At 39.7% G+C, this 22552-nt stretch overlaps 1 pseudogene; it reads right to left on the reverse strand.

Annotated features, from left to right (window-relative positions):
- Nucleotides 1-4215: 4215 nt before the first annotated feature.
- The window catches only part of LOC132241720 (tRNA (adenine(37)-N6)-methyltransferase-like), a 33439-nt pseudogene continuing 15102 nt past the window's right edge, over nt 4216-22552 (reverse strand).

A 22552-nucleotide genomic window follows, 5' to 3' on the forward strand; every position in this document is an offset into this window, starting at 1 on the left:
ATTTTAAAAATTAATAAAAACAACTACAAGCAAAAGCATTTCTTTTTGACTAGCTGACTTTGCTCTGTCAAACTAATCTTCAGCCAGATAATCCTAGCTACCGTATAGTACCAGAAATATTTCATTGTGCTGTGACATGCCTGAAATAAATTTTATTAGAACCCATTATTGTAACTTAAGTAGCAGGAAAAGCTCAAGATATAATAAGCTAATGTTTTAATTTTAATATTTTCAGTGTTTTACAGCATTAGTATCCTTTATCAACATAAGTATCTGTTGGTAACATAAGCAAGCAAAAGGGAACAGGAATTAAAGATGATATTTCCATTTGATAGTTTATAATTTTAAGAGCAAGTAAGGATAAAAGATAAGACCTTCAGGGTTTTACTAATCTCCAGTAGCTGATACTAAATCCTGTCTAACTAGTTACTTCATGGCCTAAAAGAGAGACAGATAAATGATCCACACTTAGGGGGGAAATATAAGGAAATATTCAGACTTTAGCTTTCAGCAGATTGGAAAGATGTATTTTTACATTGACTAATCAACATTAAGTTATAAAATTAGACATATTATTAGATAACAAAAGAAAATCAATGAAAAGACAGCAAGAGTATAAATACATGGAATTCAAGCAAAACTGTATCTAATTGTTATGCTGAAAAATTAGCTACATGTGGATTAAACAAAATAGTTATTTTATATATGATTGAAGAAACTTGTAGCTTATTCAATAGATAGCATTGTTCAATATGCCAAATATTACAAATTACTGTGTAGTCACTGTTTTGCTCCAAGAGAAGACAATTAAACAAGAGTGATGAGGTTTAGAAATAGGAAATTTTAAGAACCAATGATCTAATAATAAAATTTAAATGAAGTGGAATAAAATACATCCTGGACTGAAAGTCAAGAATAGAAGGATCTCAATACTAGCTAGCATGTTTGGCTCTCTAAGTTCATTTCAACAAACATGAAAAATGGAGATAATTATGCCTTTCTACCCCCTATTGCACCCAGGACAAACAAACCAATCAATAAGAAGCTATTCTTGGCCCTCAGGGGAAAGGTAATTTAAATTCATAGGATGACTTTAAGCCCTAAGCCCCATGGTAAATGCAAATATTCACATTTTATTTGCTTAACACTTAACTGAGAGGCCTGGTAAGGTTTCATCTTGGAATATTATTCAAGATTAAGAAAATGTATTGGGCCTAGGATGAAAAAAGTGGTAACAACTATCTTTGTATCTCTTAAAAAAGCTTTTGCAAGGCTTGAAAATTTTCTCCAAGTTATGCAGCTATATGGGGCAGTTCAGGACAGGAAGTTAATCTCTGTAGCTGCCATCTATCATTTCCTATCATCTGGTAGTTATTTTGTACCCAGGGAAATACGTCTCCATATGGTCTTTCCCTGCTATCTCTTAAATGTTCTCAATCTTGTATTCAATGTGCAGGCCTAATGGTAGTTGAGTAATGAAGGTCCTATCTTAAGGATGACTTTCTCCACACTTGATGTGGCTCCACCATCACCTACCACACAGGGGAACGAAGTAGATATTTCTCTGCCCTCATTCATAGAGATAATTGAGAAGACAAACATTGAAGAAAGAAACCCATCTAGCTATGAATGCTTTGGGGGAAGGAAATTTGCATCATGTTTTGACAGTTAAATTGGTACAACTCTGTCTTTAAAAAATTGGTTGTTATGAATCCAGGATCATAACAATGTTAAAATCCATTACTTAGCCATCTCATTTATTCTTTAAAAAACAGTGCAAAAGAGGATAAAATCATATGCAAAGAGATGCCAAATTATATGTCTATTATAAATTTTAGTATAATAATATACAGAGTGAAAATAAATTATATGTCCATAAATAGCAGTGCTTATGGCACTCAGAAAGAACACTAAGCCATCATTTATAGTTATTATTATTAAGATTGTGTGGCTACATAAAAAATGCATACAATATTTAATAGAAAATGTGAATGTTTTATATACAAGATAATATTTTATATACAAGATAAACTTTACAAAAAATATTTACTGAATGCTGACTTTGTTCCAGGTCCTGTTCTAGGAATTGAGAGAAAGCAGTGAAAAAAACAAACAAGACACAATTTGCTCGACATCTGCATTTAGTGGAAGAAAATAAACAAAAAAACAAATAAAAAGAACATTATCAGATAGTGATATCACCGGAAAGGGACCAGGACCAAGGTGGGTCTGCCACAGTATGATCTGGAATGTGTGGGTTCTTGACTTTATGCAGGAAAGATTTCATGATATGAGTCCAGGTGATTTTGAGAGTAAGTTTATTAAACTGGGGACAGTGAATAAAGGAAGGGCTGGTATGGGTGGGAGTTCCTGAGTCTCCAGTTCACCCAAATGCTCTCCTTGCGAGATGAACGCTCAACTTTGCACAGCATTTGAGATCACTTCCTTTTCCTTCTATCCCCCCACTGTTCTCTCTCAATGCTTGTTTCTCGGGCTGTTTTTTCCCAGTGGCGAGCTGAGGATTCAGTCCCGAGACACCCCTCATGGAGGACTCAGAAGCTGAGCTAGCTGCCAGCTTCCCTTCCTGGCGGACCATGCATGGGGCCTAGAGGAAGGAAGTACTAGTATGTGACACAGTTTGCTCTCTCGAGCTTTCCAGCAGGAAGGTATTAGTTTTTCTCATGTTAAAGTGGATCCTCCCTGACATCATCTTCCCATAAACAGCAAACTCAAAGGCCATGTGGCCTTAAAGCCATTCTAACTGCTAAGCCCAGCAGTGAGGTGATGGGCGTGATCTGGGCTGCTGTCTGCAGTGTGTATGTCTGGGCAGCAGCCCAGGTGCCTGTCTCTTGTCAAACTCACAGACATTTCCCTCTGTCTCTATACAGTAATGGGCCTGAAGTCCTACAAACAGAATTGATGAAACAAGACTTTTTTACATGCACCTGCTAGCCTGGGAGTTAGCACAGCGTTTTGAGCTGAATGGGTAATAAATTGTTGGCATTGTTGAATCCAGGATAGACCCTCCATTTGCCTTGAGATTCATATCACCTTTAAGGGCACACCGCACTCCTGGCACACCTGAAGGGTTAACATAAAGTGGTCCCCTACCCCTTCGCAGTCAGTCCCACACAGATTCTCTGTAGCCAAACCAGTGTGTGTCTTAGCCTAAGAGACAGACTGCTCTCAGCCTGCCAGCCTGTGGGGGTAGGGAATCATAGATAGGGACTGTGGCGCAGAAGGAACGGAGAGAGCGCTGTCACCTGGTGATCTTCTGTTCTGGAGGAGGCACAATGACCTCACCAGGCATGTCTGGAAGGATCTGTCTTGTGTAAGGGTTCTCTGCAGATGAATTACTGACCTCTAACTCCTCTCCCTGGTATGCGACGTCTGAATGAATGTGTATCAACTGCATTACATTGCAGCCATAACACTAGACAGGTGCTCTTCCCACGCAATAGCATGTGTCCTCCTAATCCTACCTGCTCTTAACAAAGCAGCAATAATTCCAAACACAATCTCAATTTTGTTGTCCTTTTTATAGCTGTTTGAAAAAAACTAATTGTACTATAATAAACAATAAGATCCTTCTTACATTTTCTCTGTGCAGGGCATCTGGTTCTTAAAGATTTGAGATGGAATCTGCTTGAGAGCACCCACCATGGATAATTTTATGGATTTTTTGTCCTCCCCTACACCACCATTCTATGCTCTTATAACTGCTTCTGAACCCATGCCTGCCTCACACCGGCTTAGTATTCAAGCTCTGTCTCATCTTATAAGAATGCTAACACTGTGCTCAATGCAGCCTCAGGTCATCTTTTTTTAATCCTCACCTGAGGACATGCAGAGAGAGAGAGAGAGAGAGAGAGAGAGAGAGAGAGAGATCGGGCCCTGACCAGGAATCTAACTGGCAACACTTAGGTGCACAGGACATCAGATCCTGACTTTTAAATAACCGTATAGAATTATTACAAGGACACATACTATACTGCATTGTTGTCCAACATGATTTTCCCACAGAAGATACTTTTTATTTTTAATTTAAAGAAGTTCTCTCAATTTATTAAATACATACTTTTCAAATAAACATATGAACAACTCAAATCAATCAAAGCAGTGAGACCATAAAGTGCTGCTTTGCTCTGCAAAGGAGGCACACCATTAGCTTGTAGGAAAAATCCACTGGTGACAACCAAAGTCAAACAGGCCGTCTCAGAGAGGGCCATGAAGAGGCCCTGGGGCATGCCGCCTACTGCCTGGTGGGGCCACCGCTTCCTGCCCTCTCCGTGGCCTCTTGTCTGCGCTCTCCTCTGCAAAGCTCTTCTCCAGGCTCCGCCCCACCCTGTCACACTCAACCCCTGGCCACTCTGGGTTCTAGACCCAAGCCTGCTGCTCTCTCTGTGCTTAGGTGAGCTCAGTGGATTTGGGCTGTCATTGTGTTGCATGTCGTTTCCTCCTAAAGTTCTGTCTTCGGGACCTTTAGACTTCTCCTTAGTGTGACTGCAGGGCCGTGGTTCATCATATAAAAGACTTTGTTTTGGGTTTATATCGATTGTTCTGTAAATGATACTCCTCTAAAGGCTCAATCAAATTTTGTGGTGAGTCACAATCAGTGACATAGCGCTTCATGTCTAGTACAGGTGTGCCGTGAATCATGTCAATTCCAGAAAGACGTATAGCTCCACCGCCTACCTTTCCCAGTGTGGGCAGGGTCAGACCTATTGTATTAGGACAATGTGGGTCCTTGAGGAGAAACTCTAGTCTTCCCACCAGTCAGCCTAGGAGGCTAAACTTTTACCTTACAGCTCAAATGACCATTTTTTTGTGAAAAACAAGCAAAATCCAAACATGAGAAACTCTCCTAAACCCATCAAGGAATGTTCATGATTATTAAAGACTAGAGGCCCGATGCATGAAATTCATGCAAGGGGTGGCCCCTGTCCACTGGTTGTTCCAGAAGCTTGTTCCGCCATCCAGTCTGATTAGCATATTAGCTCTTTATTATATAGGATGCTCTTTCTAATTCTCAAACAAGCCCTTGAATGGCAACAAATGGATGGCTGCCTTGGAGCACCATTTTGGGCCGAGAAACAGGATTCCAAGGAGCCAACTGGCTCAGTTAAAAATTTCTCCATCTCCAGAGCCGGCTTCACGCATCCTCTTGGGTTGCTGTGGGGCAAGGCTCTGGCTCTTCCAAGCCACACGTGGCTACTGGTCAGAGGACCCACTGGGCACGGTCTAGCTTTCCGCTTCCATCCCCACACCTGGTGCCTACACAGCAGTCACACCTGCAAGGTGGTCAGAAGATACTCTTTTGGCATCTATCGATACCTTTTAGTTTTATGTTACTACAAATATAACGTATACTATAAATCCACAAGTCATTTTCAATCGCTCAGTAGGCTGTGTATTTAAAAGTTGTTTGGCGAGGAACAAGCAGTAATGCATATTCAGTCATCTGGTCCACCATCTGTCACAAATGTGTTATTCGGTTACCACTAAAGCTGTGATGCAGATTAATTCATAGAGATTTATAAGAATCAACCTTAAAACAAAGCCTTAAAACGTAGTTTGTCTGATTTGCTACAAGCTTGTCTTTACGATAAAACTCAGACACACAGATTTGCTGCTTTCTCTATGTTTAAAACATCAACTTGGAGAAATATCACTATTACAGATCACATCCTGGATTGCTTGTATTAGAAAAGCATAAGTATTACTGAGGTTGTTCAATCTGTATATACCATCGCAGTCAGATTAGACTCAGCATGTCATCGCCTAAAAAAGTCTCTCATAATACTTACCTGCTTATAATAATTCTTGGCTCTATATCAGTAAGGCACTTTTACATCCAATACATATGATATTAACCAGGTGTCTCTTAATGGGAAGATTTTGGGGGCATTCCTACAGGTTCTCTACCTATCAAAGGGGTGACCTTTTATGGGAGCTTCGTTCCAAAGATGACCTCCAGCCATTTTCCCCCTTGGTGTGTTCATACTGAAGGTCACATTCAGAGGTAGAGCTCTTTTCTTCTCCCTAAATCTGGACTAGTCCACAGAAAGCAGGGAAGGGGCATACTGAGACCTCCAAGCCCAGGCAGGATAAGCTGGAAGCTTTTTTGAAGGGCTTGCTATCTGGATGATCCCTCTTGAGCACAGCTTCCATTCTGTGGAATGGAGAAGCCATGTTAGCCCAGTTGGAGCTTAGGCCCCATGGAGAAGCCATGTTAGCCCAGTTGGAGCTTAGGCCCCATGGAGAAGCCATGTTAGCCCAGTTGGAGCTTAGGCCCCATGGAGAAGCCATGTTAGCCCAGTTGACATCCCCAGATGAGCTCCCACCTGAGAGCCAGTGCCTCCTGCCAGTCCACTGACATTCCAGCCTAACCTAGGATGACTTAGCATACTGTTGAAGTCACGTGGAGAAGAACCATCCAGCTTAGCCTAGGCCAGTGGTTGGCAAACCGCGGCTTGAAAGCCACATGCGGCTCTTTGGCCCCTTCAGTGGGGCTCTTCCACAAAATACCGACTTCTGCGCATGGGTCACGAAGTTTCAATCGCACTGTACATGCGCGCCCGCACGTGGTACTTTGTGGAAGAGCCACTCAAGGGGCCAAAGATCCGCATGTGGCTCGCGAGCCATGGTTTGCCGACCACGGGTAGGCAACCCACAGAACCACGAGACATAGAAATGCTTCTGTTACAATGTGAAGCTGGATGCTGGATAACACTAGACAAATAAAATATCTTGTCAGGACCCTGTGCCCACCAGGAGGTAGGGTCTCCAGTGGGCAGCTGTTAGGCGTATCCTGTACCTTTCTGGGTGCTCAGTTTCTCCCCTGCACTCAGTACTTTTCCATTGTGCCCTGCTTGGGGCTCCTGCCCTCCCTGCGATTTTCCTGTTATTCTCATTTCTGATGTCACAAGAGACAGCTAAGCAGCCAAGAAGAGCAGCTCAAGACACAGATCCCTGCAAAGGCTTGCGCCTGCAACCAGCTTAACTGCTAGCCTCGACCCACACAAGAAACATATAAATACCCCACCCTCCCTACTCTTGCTGGCCGACACCACTTTGGTCTCAGCCCTTCTGTTCACAGATGAAACAATACATTTATAAATTTTGCTTTTTAATTTCATTTGGCCTGGTTCCTCTCGGCATCGGCCTAGCAGCAGGTATATCTTCTGTGGGGGGAAAATATTGCCAGTCCTTAGATTTTCTGCTTCCTATATGAAGTCAAAAGAATGCCAATATTTCAAATTTCATTTTTAAAGGTTCCATACTCATGCTTCACCAGATGCCATTATCTGATTTATTCACTCAAATGGACTCAATTTCTAAATAATATGAAAATAGGCTACAACTAGGAAGTACAAGTCTCATTTTTGTACTTGGGTACAAAAAAGATTACCCCTTCAGACTCCTACTTCCATAAATTTTGCTTTTTAATTTCATTAGTTTTTGTTCTCTGAACTAATGTTCAAAAACTAAATTAAAAAGCAAAATTTATAAATGTATTGTTTGATCTGCAAACAGAAGGGTTGAGACCAAAGTGGTGTCAGCCAGCCAGAGTAGGGAGGGTGGGGTATTTATATGTTTCTTGTGTGGGGTAACAGAGGATCACATTTACCAAGGGGCTTCTTTATGTGTCTGTCAACAGTTGGGGTTTCCCAGAGAACAAAAACTATCAAATTCATCACTCTGGGACAGGGAGAAGCAGATGGGGGTTCTATGAATTTCTGCATTCTTGCTCTTCTCGGTAGTATTCCTACACTTATTGATGCATGCTTTTTATATTTGTCTTGTAACTTTGTTGTATTTTCTTCCCTATTTGCATGACAAGCGGTTCAGAGGAATGGGGACAAGTACAGGCTTCTTCTCTGAGTATATCCTTGACACTATACTTGAGTCTCTGTAGTCTGTTTTTCTGCCTGTAGGATGAGAATAGCAATACCTGTTTTGCAATGCCGGGGTCCAGCCCCAGCAGGTCCAGGGGTCCCCAAAGGTGTGGACGGAGTCAGCGAAGAAGGAAGGACACGGAGACAGCGTTCAGTTGATCAGCAGCCTAGCCAGGATCTCCAGCCAGGATCTCCAGCCAAGTTCTGGTCTGGATCTCCAGAGAGGTCCAGCCAGGTTCTGTGTCCATGTTCTCTTGCTAGGTTCTCCAGGTTCTCCAGCCAGGTTCTGTAGCCATGTTCCCTCACTAGGTTCTCCAGCCATGTTCTCCAGGCAGGTTCAGTCACCAGGTTCTAGTCAGGTTCTCTTGCCAATTTCTGTAGTCAGGTTCAGTCCAGGATCTTTTGCCATGTTCTCTCCAGCGAAGTTCTTCTGTTTCTAGAGAACGTTCTGTGTAGGTTCTGTCTTCTAAGTACTGTCTCTTGCTGTCTTGTTGCATCTGTATTTATACCAGTTGATTCCAATCCTATCAATCTCTATTCCAAAGGTTAGGGCGTTTCTTATCTCCATTCCAGGGAGTAAAGATTATGTAGCTTAAGCATGATTGTTCATAGTTAAAATGATTAATTACCCGCCTGGCACTTAGTTAAGAGGTTTTATTCCCTCCCTAACTTCAGGGGAAAATCCCTACCTGGGAATTCAACCTTTCTCGGAGAGGTGACCTTGGTTAAAACACAGCGCCAAGAAGGTGAGCAAACATATTAAGAACCGTATGCCATACATGCCAGGTCCCTTGAAACAGCAAGGATGGACCGGCTCCCGGCATTGCAAGATTGTGTAGGATGAAGTAAACAGACTTAAGTGTTTTCTGTAATATCTTAAATGCGCTTCCAAATTTATGCTTTATATCTAGGGTATTGAGATTATATATATATATATATATATTTGCTTTGTCTTGTATATTATGAAGGCTTGACATGTTTAAATGATGAAATTTTTGATTTAGGTTTGGAAACAATATATTTATCACTTTTTTTCCAGGAGGCTTTCCTGGCAGTGTATAAATGGGCACTTTGCCTCCTATGATAAATTACAGCAGTACCGCAAACTGTCCCGAGGCCGATCGCTTCCTGAAGTGAATATGATTAAACTCAGCAGGGGAGTGATGGATCACTGACTCTCCTAAGAGTTTGTCTACACAGCCATTAGAATGGCCTTGCTAGCCAGGCAAGGCTAAGCTGTTACAAATGGCTCTGGTCGGTAGTAATGAGACTAACCAGAATGGGTCTCTTCAGGAAGCAGGAGTCTGAAGTGGTAACCTTTTTTGTAACCAAGTACAAAACTGAGACTTGTACTTCCTAGTTGTAGCCTATTTTCATATTATTTAGAAATTGAGTCCATTTGAGTGAATAAAACAGATAATGGCATCTGATGAAGCATGAGTATGGAACCTTAAAAATGAAATTTGAAATATTGGCATTCTTTTGACTTCACATAGGAAGCAGAAAATCTAAGCTCTTTGTTACCTAAACTTACCTGTGAGGAAATGATACATGTGAACTTCTCAGTTCCTGTAATCCTCCAGGTCCCAGAAAGCTGACCCTTCCACAAGGAAACTCTCTTCCAGGATGTCTTGACTTGCGTGCCATCTATACTAATAAACGGGTATGCTAATTAGACCAGGAGACCTTCCGGACAAAGCCATGGTGGTGGGGCTGAGGCAGAGGTGGTTAGGGGCAATCAGGCCAGGAGGGGAGGGCAGTTGGGGGTGATCAGGCTGGTGGGGTGGGGGGGTGGGGGAGAAGTTGGGGGCTAGCAGGCCGGCAGGCAGGTGAGTGGTTAGGAGCTAGTGGTCCCAGATTGTGAGAGGGTGCAGGCTGGGCTGAAGGACACCCCCCTCCCCTGTGCATGAATTTCATGCACCGGGCCACAAGTTAAAGATAAGAGAGGGTCAGTGATCCTCCAGCATTTTAGTGCTCTTAAAGGAGCCTGAAATATGAAAATTTAACTAAACACATGCAGCCTGAGTATAGATGATTGTTTACTTTCTATTTTATTCTCCTAAATGGCATGTTTTCTTGAAGTTTTGAAATTGAATTCAATGTGCATCCGAGTTTTTCAGGCATGCCTGTGTATTTCATTGCTCACATCTATGTAATTTCAAATAGCTGCATGCAGTGTAGGTATGGAAGAGCTCCTTTAAGAGCAGTAAAAAGCTTTAGGAGCATTGAGCACCCTCCCAAGGAACACAAGGCAGAAGCCTATAGGAAAATGAACTGGGAAACAAAGCACAGGAAGTAATCAATGGACTCACTATTCCTAACCAAAGCCTCAGAAATAAGTTGCGTCCACACTAGAAGGGGAAAAGCCTTTCTCTGCCGCCTTCCTTGAGGGCCTAAAGTTTAGGCCCTAAACCAACGCTGCGATGTGCAAAGAAAAGCCAAGGTGCTCTGCTTCACCGCCCTTCACTTGCTCTTCCATCTATCGGGAATGTTTTCCCTGTCATCTTTCTCACCCAGTTCCTGTTCACCTGCCAGGTTTCAGCCTAAATGTCACCCCTTCAGAGCAGCCTTCCATCTGAAGAACATACTGACTTATCGTGCATGCTCCCCCCACCCCCCCCACACACACTTAATTTATCTCCTAGCAGGTATCGCCATCTCTCATTATTCATTCTACTGTAGTCCATCTTCCCACTAGAATATGACCTCTGTAAAGTGGAAATCACCTCATTTATGTATTTTAGTCAAATGAATGAATGAATTAATGAATGAGAGCCTTAAGTAAACATGCAAATGTTTACCTTAGTGTGTGTTCATAAAACTGCATTGTCTATAAAATCCTAGAGGGAAGGTAGTTCATGGATACACAAAGACTCTTTAGGGGGAGGAGATGAAATTTTCTGCATGTGACTAGCTCCCTTGTAGATTCCCTTTGCTAGCCTTCCATTCTAGAACACTTCCTGTTGTCACTAAGAACATGTCCTGATTGCCTTGCTGGGCTCTGATTTGATATGTGCTCTCTGAACACTCAATTTAGTACCATTTAAGTCAGACATAATTGAGAAGGGAGATGAGCTGCTCCTGGTGCAGATGCACGTATCCCCAAAACAAACAAAGAAACAAACAAAAATAATGAGCAGGGAAAATTCCATGGATTGCTGCTATGAGGAAGAAAATGGTCTTAGAAAATGCAAGATCTGAGTTTCAGGCCTTTCTCCACAGCTCATATTCCCTTCACAGAGGCCTCTTTGAGCCTCAATTTTGTGAACTGTTACGTTGGGGCAAGAGCAACTGCCCAACTTGCTCTCAGAGTCCCTGTGAGAAATAATGGCATGGAAAGCACTTGAAAGACTGTAAAGCTCTCTATCCATAAAAGAAATTGTTTTTAGAATATTACATAGATAAATAAATTCCATAACTTGTAAACAAAAGCCTGTGAACCAAGGATATAACACCATACACAAATTACATATTCTCATATGGTCCTACCCCTGAGAAAGTCAATATTATATATTTATTCAACAACATGTATTAAATGTTTGTATCTTCCAGGCTCTAAGGTAGACACTAGGGCAGGGGTGGGCAAACTTTTTGACTCGAGGGCCACAATGGGTTCTTAAACTGGACCGGAGGGCCGGAACAAAAGCATGGATGGAGTGTTTGTGTGAACTAATATAAATTCAAAGTAAACATCATTACATAAAAGGGTGTGGTCTTTTTTTTCAATAGTTTTATTCATTTCAAACGGGCTGGATCCAGCCTGCCGGCTGTAGTTTGCCCACAGCTGCACTAGGGGAATAAGAGACATAGTATGTGTCTACATAGATTATAAGCCAGTGGAGAAGATTAGTTGGGAATAATGGTAGCATATAAGTGATATTTCAGGGTTAGTGCCAGGTACTCCAGGAAGGATGAGCAAAAACATTGTTTTCTGAAGGAAATATGGATAGCCTAAAACCTGAAATAGAAATAGGAATGATGATGTTAAAGGGTAAAGGAAAGATGGCTTTTAGGGGGATGGGATTTTTAAAATCCAGGAGTGAAGAGAAGAGATCATAGAAATTTTGAGGAAAACAGAAATCGTAGATATGTATGAAGCTCCGTGTGTAAGATGGGGAGTGAGGTGGAGAAGCTAGGTTGGAGTCAGGAATTGATGGAGTTTAAACTTTATTGTGAGGTTGATAGAGGGATCTTGAAGGATTTCAAAGAATGGCAGTAAAATGAGATTATTTTAGAAGGGTTACTTTGACCATAGCAGTGCACATAGGAAAAGGGTACTAGAGATATAAGTTGAGAGGTTGAATAAGGAACCTAGGCAAGAGATGGATGAGAATGATGTTGGCGGGGGGTGGGGGGGGGTGGGGGGGTGGAGGGGGTGGGGGGGGGTTGAGGAGGGTGGATAGAAATGTAGGTCCTTGGTAGTGAGGGTTGTGAGTGAGATCATACAGTCTGAGTCTACCCTGCTCACTCTTGGTGGATGCAGTCCCTTTCATTCCAAGATTCGGGGTCTCTAAAAACGATTGTTCTTATTGCTTCAGACTTTAAATTATTTAAAATTCTCAACCAGGAAGTAGAAGAAAGCTCCAGAGTGGTGGATCTATTCTTAAGTATCTGATTGGGTTTAGGAAGGAAAGAAACCTGATGCATATGAAATTTTGTGCTGTTGTTTCTTTTTCAAAGAAACTAATATAGAAAAACTGCACTTTAAAAAAATATATATTTTTATTGATTTCAGAGAGAAAGGGAGAAGGAGAGAGAGATAGAAACATCAATGATGAGAATCATTGATTGGCTGCTTCCTGCATATCCCACCCCTGGGGATCAAGAGGCGGGAAGAGAGAGACAGAAACATTGATGAGATAGAAATATCAACATAGATCGGCTGCCTCCCGCATGCCCCCCACTAGGGATAGAACCCACAACCCTGGTGTGTGCCCTGACTGGGAATTGAACCAGTGACCTCTTGGTGCATAGGTCAAAGCTCAACCACTGAGCCACTCCAGTAGGGCACCCACATAATGCTTTAATTTTGTCAATCAATTGCCAACATTTTAAAATTATGCTACTTTACATGTATCTTGAATTACTAGCTTCTTTTGGAAAATTGTGAGATCTGACCAAGGTTTTTGCAGAAAAATGATGAGTTGGAATTCAGCTTCAGTAGAGTGCAGCATAGCATATTGCAGTATAACATAAAGTTTATACCTTGTACTCTCCAGTTTACAGTAGTTCTCTCTACTTCCCATTGCATTTCTATCCCTGAGGCCAAGCGTCAGTTGCCATTGATGATAAATGCCTGCCTGATGATCTTGCTTAAACTAGAATTTAAAAGACTTAATTTCTTGTGATGTATTCATGTTTCTCTAATGGTAAAAAAAAACTAGAAGGTAGCCCAAGAAGGCTGCGTGCTTCAGGAAAAACGAGAGAAAAAGTATTTTTTGAGGTTTTGAAAAATTCTGCTTACTTACGTGAACCCCCGGTTCATTGAATTTGTGATACCTGTTTAATCTTCCTATTTTGTTCATGACAGCTTCAGAATGGAGGCCCAGAGAGGCTCCGAATGGATGCCTGAGTATTTTTAAAGCTCCCAGTAATCTTAAAGCAGGTTGAGAATCACTAGATTAACAACAGAGCTGGTTGTCACTCGGTTGTCACATGTGTGGGTGGCTCATCTGGGAGGAGAAGCAGGGCTGGCTGTGAACTCCTCACAGGAGCAGGACAAAGCCTCCTCCATTCAAGTGAAACAAAAGGCCTTTTGTGTTTCTTTCATTTCATATTTTCTAAGCTCTGCTTATTTCTGTTTACTCTTCTTTTGGCAAATATTTTCAAAAATCTGTCTAATTTAATACAGCCTATTTATAACAAGACTGCAATTGGGAACAGCTGTGTCTAATATTGATGCGTCATCACCCCCTCCAGCAGGAAAGGGCCTAATTGACAGAGTGGGGAGTGATGGAGAGATGAACCATTTCCTGCTGGACTTGTAGTTCAGAAAGTTAAGGGTTCATTGTTTTCCCCTGAAAATCAAATGAAAGTATGCTAGAATAAATCTGTCAGTGAGCCTACTGTTGACAGCCAGGGGGAAACAAGAGTTAGAATATATAAAAATTGAAAAGAGCAAAGAGCCCAGGTTTCCCATACGCACGCAGCAAGTGCACAGAGCATAACAGAGCCATAAGCTTCCCTCAAGAATTTCACACATCAGTTTGGGAGCTATACTGACAGCAAACAGAGTTAAATGAGGACTAGGTTTTAGGAGTGACTTAGCTTAACAGAATTCTGATCTAGCATTTCTCTATAAAACATATATCTTTGTTGTGGTCCAAAAAAAGAAAAGAAAAGGAGGCATATCAAATTAACCTGTTTGTTTAAATATTTAACACCCTGGAGGTAAAGCCCTTGAACTTGGTATCGAAATATCAGTTCAATCATGAGCAAATTATCAATCATGTTGAAGTACTCAACATTTTCAGCATTAATTGATCACTCATTTTGGAGAAAACACAGAACTAGGCACTCTGGATTAGCATCAACTTGTAAATGCTTGAGCTGATTACTGAAGATTCTCAAAATTTCAGGATGAGTTTTATTTTAGTGGAGAGTCTTAACTTAGAGGGAGGCAGTAGAATCTGTGAACACACATAGTAGAACCACTTTAAAACGTTTAGCTTGAAATATTATAATCCCTGCTGTATGCTACACCTCGATTCTCCTGTACTCCAAGTATTTGGGTGCAGGGAGACAAGTAAATTAGCAAGTGAAATGAGCACAGCTGGGTTTTCATGGTTTGTCCTATCCTATGGGGGTTTTACTTTACTTAGGCTTAATCTGTGGGTCTAACTGCTCCATAGGTAAGTCATGTCAACTGATTATCCTTGGTGTCAGGTCAATGCCAACAGGAATCCCCAATTTGAAATGTGGTGAAGCCTGGAAACTTTACTCAGGGCATCAGCTCAAGGGGCTGCTAGGTGGCCCTGGGGCAAGTCCCCTTCCAGCTTAGCAGCCCTGTTCTGTCCTTCTCTGTTCTGCTGTACTCCTGTGCTGGTCAGCCCCAATCTGGGCCAGACATCTTTGGTGTTTCATTGGCTCTTCAGTTTCAGCAGAAGAAACAGTCTTCAGTCTTGGGTGGAAAGGGAAAGGGGTTCATAGAGAAAGAAGTCCCCGCCCCTGGTCCCTGATTGGTCCATCCTCATGCAAATGAGTACTCCAAATCCTTGCAGTTTCATTGGTCCAAAAGGCACTGTCTTGATTGGTCAGAACGGAGCTTATCTAATTGTTTGGTGAAGATGCTGTGGAAATATAGCTGCACGGATCCAATTAGATGGGGGACATCTCAGTCCTATGGGTTGAACAGGATTCCAAGAACTTTATAAAGGGCTTGCTCAGATGACAGGAACAGGGTGCAGTTCAGTGCACAGGCTTGGCCCTGAAATGCAGTTTGCTTGAGAGGCCCCTGTGTAGAAATGGCTTCTAGGCTCTGTCTTTAAAATTGGAGCCCAGTTAAGCCACCAGGGCCACGGTGGTGATTTCTCCAAGTATTCTTCAGTACATTTGCACTCATGCCATATAACGATTCTCTGCCTTAAAATTACTTAAATTCGATCTGATTCTCTGCCCATGTATGTGCAGGCTATATAACCTAGAACAGCTTGCTACGTGTTTCTAAACTTCAGTTTCCTCATCTGCAAAAGTGAAATGATAATGGGTTCTACTCCATAAAGCTATTGTGAAAATTAAGTGAGATAATGTATGTTTTAAAAAACATACCAGTGTCCCAAATTTTGAAAATGAGATGTATATTCATAAACACTGCTTTTATAATTATTCAAAGTGTGTATACATTTTTGGGGGACACTCTATATATGGGTCACAATCAGTACTTACTGTTAGATATCATCTTTATACTCACCACTACCATCAGGTCTTCACCTACTGTTTATGTATAATAGTGTTGCTTTCACAGCTTCTCTTTTTTGAAATCTCCAGTCTTTGCAGTTAGTCTCTCTCCACAGCTTTCCTTAGCACTTTGTTTAAACCTTTATTACTCTAAAACTAAATTACAGTCTGGCTTGTAACAGAGAATTTATTTCCCTAATACACAGCGAACTCCTTAAGAGCAGTTTCCATGTCTTATTTATTTTTATTTCCCTAGGACATACTAAAGTGACTGAGTCCCTGAACATGTTTTCTTTATTAAGTGCTTCTAGGTGACAAGATACTATTTCTAAATTGGTCTTATCCAGGTACTGTGGAGCACTGCTGTAATTTGAAGAGGATACAATAGAAAAATGTAGGAAAAGAAAATAGAAAACAATGACCAGAATATTCATGCATTTTTGTAGAACTTATTTGTAGTTGTAAAAACATTAAAAAGTACTAGAAAATGTCAAGCGGCAAAAAGAAATACCAATAATTCCTCCAGTATAAGGTAATTACATATTTTTTAACATATGTATTTTTTAGTGTTTTGATATATTTTAACAAAGGTAAGGTCACACATACACACATTATAAATGTTATATTCTTCTCATTCCACTTAATGCTAAATTAGTAAACTCTTCCAATAAAATTTAAAATCTCTTTGTAAATATTATTTTAATATCTATATAGAGAATCATCATCTATGCATAGGAATTGTTTTTATTCCTTCCTTTTTGATTTGAATGTACTTTATTTCCTTTGTCTAGCTCAGTGTGCAGGCTGGAACTTCAGACTATGTTGAAAGTAGTAGTGAGGGCGACATCCTTTCTGTGTGTGTGTGTGTGTGTGTGTGTGTGTGTGTTTGTGTTTTGTTAATCCTCACCTGATTGGTTGCCTTCCACAGGGACCAGGACCGGGGCAGGAGATTGAACTGGAACCCAGGTAGATGCCCTTGACCAGAAATTGTGTGACCCTCCGTGCTTGGGCTGATGCTCTAACCATTAAGCACACCGGCCAGGGCCCATTCTGTGTTCTTTTACTCTTAGCAAGAGAGCTTTCAATCTTTCACCTTTAAATATGATGTTAGCTTTGCTTTTTAAAATTAAGTTGAATTTCTCCTGTTTCTAGTTTTCTTGTAGATTTCATCATAAACATTGTTGAATTTTTTCAAATGCTTTGTGTATACTTGTGTGTATGTGTTTGTATCAATTAACATGATAGTGTGATTTTTCTCTTTTAGCCTGTAAAATGGTCGGCTGGGCTAATTTATTTCCAAATATTGAATAAGTTTTGCATCTCTGGAATTAATTCAACTTGGTTATTGCCTGTAATTCTTTTTATATATTGCAAAATTCGGTTAGTTAATATATGTTGTTAAGAATATTTATATCTATATTTAAGAGGGTTATTGGTCTGTAGTTTTTCTTTCCTGTAGTGTACTTGTCTGGTTCTAGTCTTAGGATAATTCTAGATTCATAAAAAGAATTGGGAAGTTTTATTTCTTCCTCCACTTGCTTGAAGAGATTGTGCAGAATTGATGTTAATTCTATAAGCGTTTGGTAGGATTCTCCAATGAAACCATCTCAGCCTGGAGGTGTTGTAAAGGGTTTTTAAATAACGAATTAAATTTCTATAATAATTATATGGTTATTCCAAATATATTTTTATATTCTGTATTTTGACCTTTTAAAGAAATGCATCCATTTCATCTCAGTTAACAAATTTGTGTGCACAGAGTTGTTTCTTGTATTTCCTTAATGTAATATGGATGTTTGCAAAATCTATATTGATATCCTCTTTCTTATTCCTGATGTTGGTAATCTGTGTCTTTTCTCCTTTTTCCTGTTAGTCTTGCAAGAGGCTTTTCTTTTTCCTTTTTCCTGACTTCCTCAGGGTTACAGTGCCCACTCCCCCACTCCCCCCCCATGGTGTCTGGCTGGAGCTCAGTGCTATCTCTCTTTATCTTGCTATGCTGTCTCTTTCCCTCTTTCCTGGTCCGTTAGCTATAGATTGCAGGCTCTTTTTGAGTGTGTTGTTTATTTATTTATTTTTTTGTATGCCCATTACTCTTTTTGGTTTGCTGGCTTCTTAAGCTCTAAGTCTGGGATTTATAAGGTAAAAGAAAACCCAAGAAACTCACCACCATGTTGTTCTAAGGGTCCCACATTCCCTAGCTTATCTGCATTATTTTCTCCATCTTTCAGAGTCCTTCTGTGTTTTATATGTTATGTCCAACCTGTTCAATTGTGCTCAGTGAAATGAACAGGAAAAACGTGCATTTATCTACTTCCCAGAAATGGAAATCTATATGCAAGTATTTATATGTGAAAGATCTGTATGTTAACAACTTTGAAATGAATAAAAAAATCTAAGAACTAAGTAAATGGAGAAATATAAGTGTATGGATTGTAAGACTCAATACTGTTAAGATATCAATTCTTTCCAGACTGATCCATAGATTCAATGCTATCCCAATCAAAACTCCAGCAGAATTTTTAATATAAATCAACAAGCTGCTTCTAACATTTATATTTAGTGAAAGAATTTAGAGTAGCCAAATAATCTTTTTAAAAAGAAGAATGTTGAGGAATTCACACTATTGATTTCAAGCCTTGAGATTAAGCTATGGTAATCAGGACAGAGTTGGCAAGGGGAAAGACACATGCATGAATGGAAAGTAATACAAAGTCTAAAAATAGATCCACACATATATGGCCAATTGATTTTCATAAAATTATAAATTTAAATCAATGCATAAAAATAGTCTTTTCAACAACTGACACTAGGACATGTATATAAAAAATTAACCTCAATCTATAACTCACATCATATACAAAAATCAAGTCAAAATCAAACACATTCCTAAATGCAAAATCTTCACCAAAATAGATACAGAAATGACAGTCATATGAAAAGAATTTCAGTATCATTAGACATCAAGAAATGCAAGTTAAAACCATAAAAAAAATGCCACTTAGAACTTAGATAAGTTTAGAATGGCTTTAAAAAAAAATCTATTGAGGTTATAGAGCAACATGAACTCTCATACATTGGTTCGAGGTGCAAAATGGTACAGCAACTTTGAAAATAAGAGTAGCGATTTCTCATAAAATTAAAATATATTTGCATAAGACCCAGCAATCCCACTTCTGGCTATTTGCTCAAGTGAAATGATAACATATGTTCATACAAAAACTTGTGTGGAAATGTTCATAGAAGCTTTATTCATAATTGCCCAAAAGTGAGAATCCAAATGTTTATGTGGTGAATAGATAAGGAAACAATAGAATACTACTAAGCAATAAAAGAAATGAATTACTGATACATGCAACAGTATGGATGAAACTCAAAAGCTTTATACCAAATGAAATTAGCCTCACCAAAATGCTACACACTATAATATAAACTCCATTTATATTACACTGTGAAATAGATATGTCTATAGAAACAAACAAACAAAAAACCCTGAAAGGTGGTTTCCAGAAATTAGGGTAGAGACATAAAGGTATTTTTGATTAATGGCAATGTTTCGTATTTTGATTTTGGTGGTAGTGTTTTGTTTTGGCTTTTAATCTTTGATATTTATTATTTTTCTCTTTCTTCCAGCCTCTTTTATTTTTATTTCTTTTATTTTTATTTTTGATCATATAGGAGCGGGGGGGGGGTTGGGAGACTGGAGGAAAGAAGGTAAAGAGATTAGCCAAAGAGCATATATGCATAGCCAATGGACACAAACAGCAGTGTGGTAAAAGCTGGGACTGGCGCCCTGACTGGTTTGGCTCTGTGGATAGAGTGTCGGCCTATGGACTGAGGGGTCCCAGGTTTGATTCCAGTCAAGGGCATGTACCTTGGTTGTGGGCACATTCCCAGTAGGGGGTGTACAAAAGGCAGCTGATTGATGTTTCTCTCTGATCGATGTTTCTAACTCTCTATCCCTCTCCCTTCCTCTCTGTAAAAAATCAATAAAATATATTGGGGGGAAAAAAGCTGGGACTGAGGGTAAAAGGTCACTGGGTGAAGGTGGTGGTAGCTCTTACAGGACTATTGTCAAAACTTATGTAATCATACACTAAAAAATAGTGAATGTTAAATGTCAACTAGACATATACTTTAATAGTCACCTGAATCTCATTATTAAAGGAAAGCTGGATTTTGAATTTAAAAAAACACACACCCTGAAATCACAGTTAAGGCATTTTTTTTTTATAACTTTCAGTGCTCAGTACCTTGTAGGTCACTCAATAACTGTTCGTTGAACAAAGTTATTGAATGGGATATAATTCAGTAATATTTTCATCTCGTAGCAGTAGCATCTTATATGCAAAGGGATTGTGGTTAAATTGAATGTGCAGATGCCTGTGGAAAAAATATTCTACACAGTGTGAATCATTTTCAAAGTGAAACACTCTAGGGAAGCATTATTATGATGAATTGTGATTCTCTTCTCATTGTTCACATTTTTTATTGGATCATTAGTACTGATTGTTGTTTTCCAAATTACACGTGTCAGAAATAATCTGTAAGTACAGAAGTAAATTTACCAGTCATTTAGTAAGCAATATCACTGTCTATTCATAGATAGGTATTAAAATACAAATATGGTTTTAGTTCCATTGTAGTTTTCATGAGCTATTTATCATCACTGGATTTTATTTATTTATTTATTTATTTATTTATTTATTTATTTATTTATTTATTATCATAGTGCCTTCCCATAAAAAAATTGTGACATTGATAAAGTGGAATATTGCATTAGAGTCTCCTTAGCTCAAAGAGGCTTGAATAAATTTCATATGGGCTAGTTTCCCTTTGTTATTCTTGGGACTGCCAGTGAAGGGTCATATACATGACTATAGAACAGACAGTACTAGTGGTTGATAGGTTACTCAATAGTCAATCAACAAATTCTGCAACCTGGGCCTTTAAAAACCTCATCCCCATAGGCATAAACACCTGCTCCACTGCCTGCTACCACATCACTACCAGCTATGCTTCTAAATTATGTTTTATTTTATATCCTAAGTACAAAAAGTAGAAAAATGTCAATATCAACTTCACCCACATGAAAAAAACATTTGAATGTCCACGAATTCCTGGAGCCTGATAAGAAGCATAATATAGTAAAAAGAGAATGGGTTTTGAAATGAGACTAACTTGGACCCAAATTCTAAATTATGTGACCATATTTTGCTTTTATGATTTTCAGTTTCCTTATTTAGAAAGAGAGAGAGGAAATGATCATATCTTCCTCACAGCATTGTGAGTGTCAGATGTGTAATATTTTTGAAATATGTATGAAAGCACAGAGCATAAGCAATCAATTGGAGTGCTATTTCCCTTTCTCCAGGCCTGAGCTGTGAGTTAAGTAGATTTGGTTTCTATCTTTGTGGCTCTTATGATTGGAAACCTAGAATAATTATATTGAAGAACACAGTATAACTTACAAGTTGTCTGCCCCAAAGTGCATTCTCCATTTCTCTGAAGTGGCCCCGGGGTCTACATAAATATTTCTGAACCTGCTAAGTTTTCACAAGATCTGCTTCAGCTACCTTGCCCTCTGTTGGCTCAGAGCAGACCCCTGACCCAAGCAGGAGCTTTTGAATTGAAATAGTCAGTTCCTCTCTCCAGTGGGAGCTGTGTAATGTGAGCTAGCAGCCCTTTTGGTTGTTTAATTCTTCCAAAATTCCATGAGCTAATTTGTTCACATTTTTGTCATTTTTCAACCATTCACAACTTCCTTAAGTTATGGCTAGATATTTAACAGAGAAGTGACATTTTCAAAGCTTACTTTTTTAAAAATATATATATTTTTACTGATTTTAGAAAGGAAGAGAGAGGGAAAGACAGTTAGAAACATCAATGATGAGAGAGTATCATTGATCGGCTGCCTCCTGCATGCCCCCTACTGGGGATCGAGCCTGAAACTCAGTCAGGTCATGTGCTCTGACCAGGAATCAAACCGTGACTCCTGGCTTACAGGTTGGCACTCACCAATGAGCCGCACCAGCCGGGCCAAAGCTTATTTTTTTGAACAATTTTAAAAAAATGGTTGAATTTGAGTGAAGAAGCTGGCTCAGAGAGTGTATGTGAATTTTCCAAGTCACAAAGTTCTTAAAGTTAAGACTAATTTTGTGTCTGGTTATGTTTATTATACCATGTTTCTGTGTGTCATGTGCTAGAATGCCACAAACATCTAGAACAGGGAGTTCTGTGGCTAAAGACACACAAAACTTTTTATAAGAAAAATTGACTCAGATATCATAGCTTTGCTTCCTCGGTGGTTACACTGAGAGGAGCTCTGGCCTGTAGAGGAAGAGGAGAAGACATGCCCCATGGAAGCAAAGGTCTTCTGTAATGGATTCCAATTTATTTTTGTTTGATTTTTCTTACAGTATAAAAGTTGAAAAATATTAAAGATTACAGAATTGGAAGAATGTGGTGATGGATTATATGGAGGGAATGAGGGTAAAAGAAAAATAGAAATGATGCTCATGTCTCCAGCTTGGGTCAAAACATTAAAATTCACGGAGATAAGACACAGGGCAGTGTCTCTCCAACTGCAGCCATGTTCTTTCTCTGAACACTACTCCCTTTTCCAGTCCTGGCAGGTATGCATGTAGTATGTTACCCTGCCTCCCTGGGCCATAGTTTATTGAATAGGGATGAACACTTGATTCAAAGTCAATGATATTCTTTCTTTAAGAAATTTGGACTCGGATTGAATTTGCTGCTGA

The sequence above is a fragment of the Myotis daubentonii genome, chromosome 9, assembly GCF_963259705.1.
Source record: "Myotis daubentonii chromosome 9, mMyoDau2.1, whole genome shotgun sequence".
NCBI lineage: Eukaryota > Metazoa > Chordata > Mammalia > Chiroptera > Vespertilionidae > Myotis > Myotis daubentonii.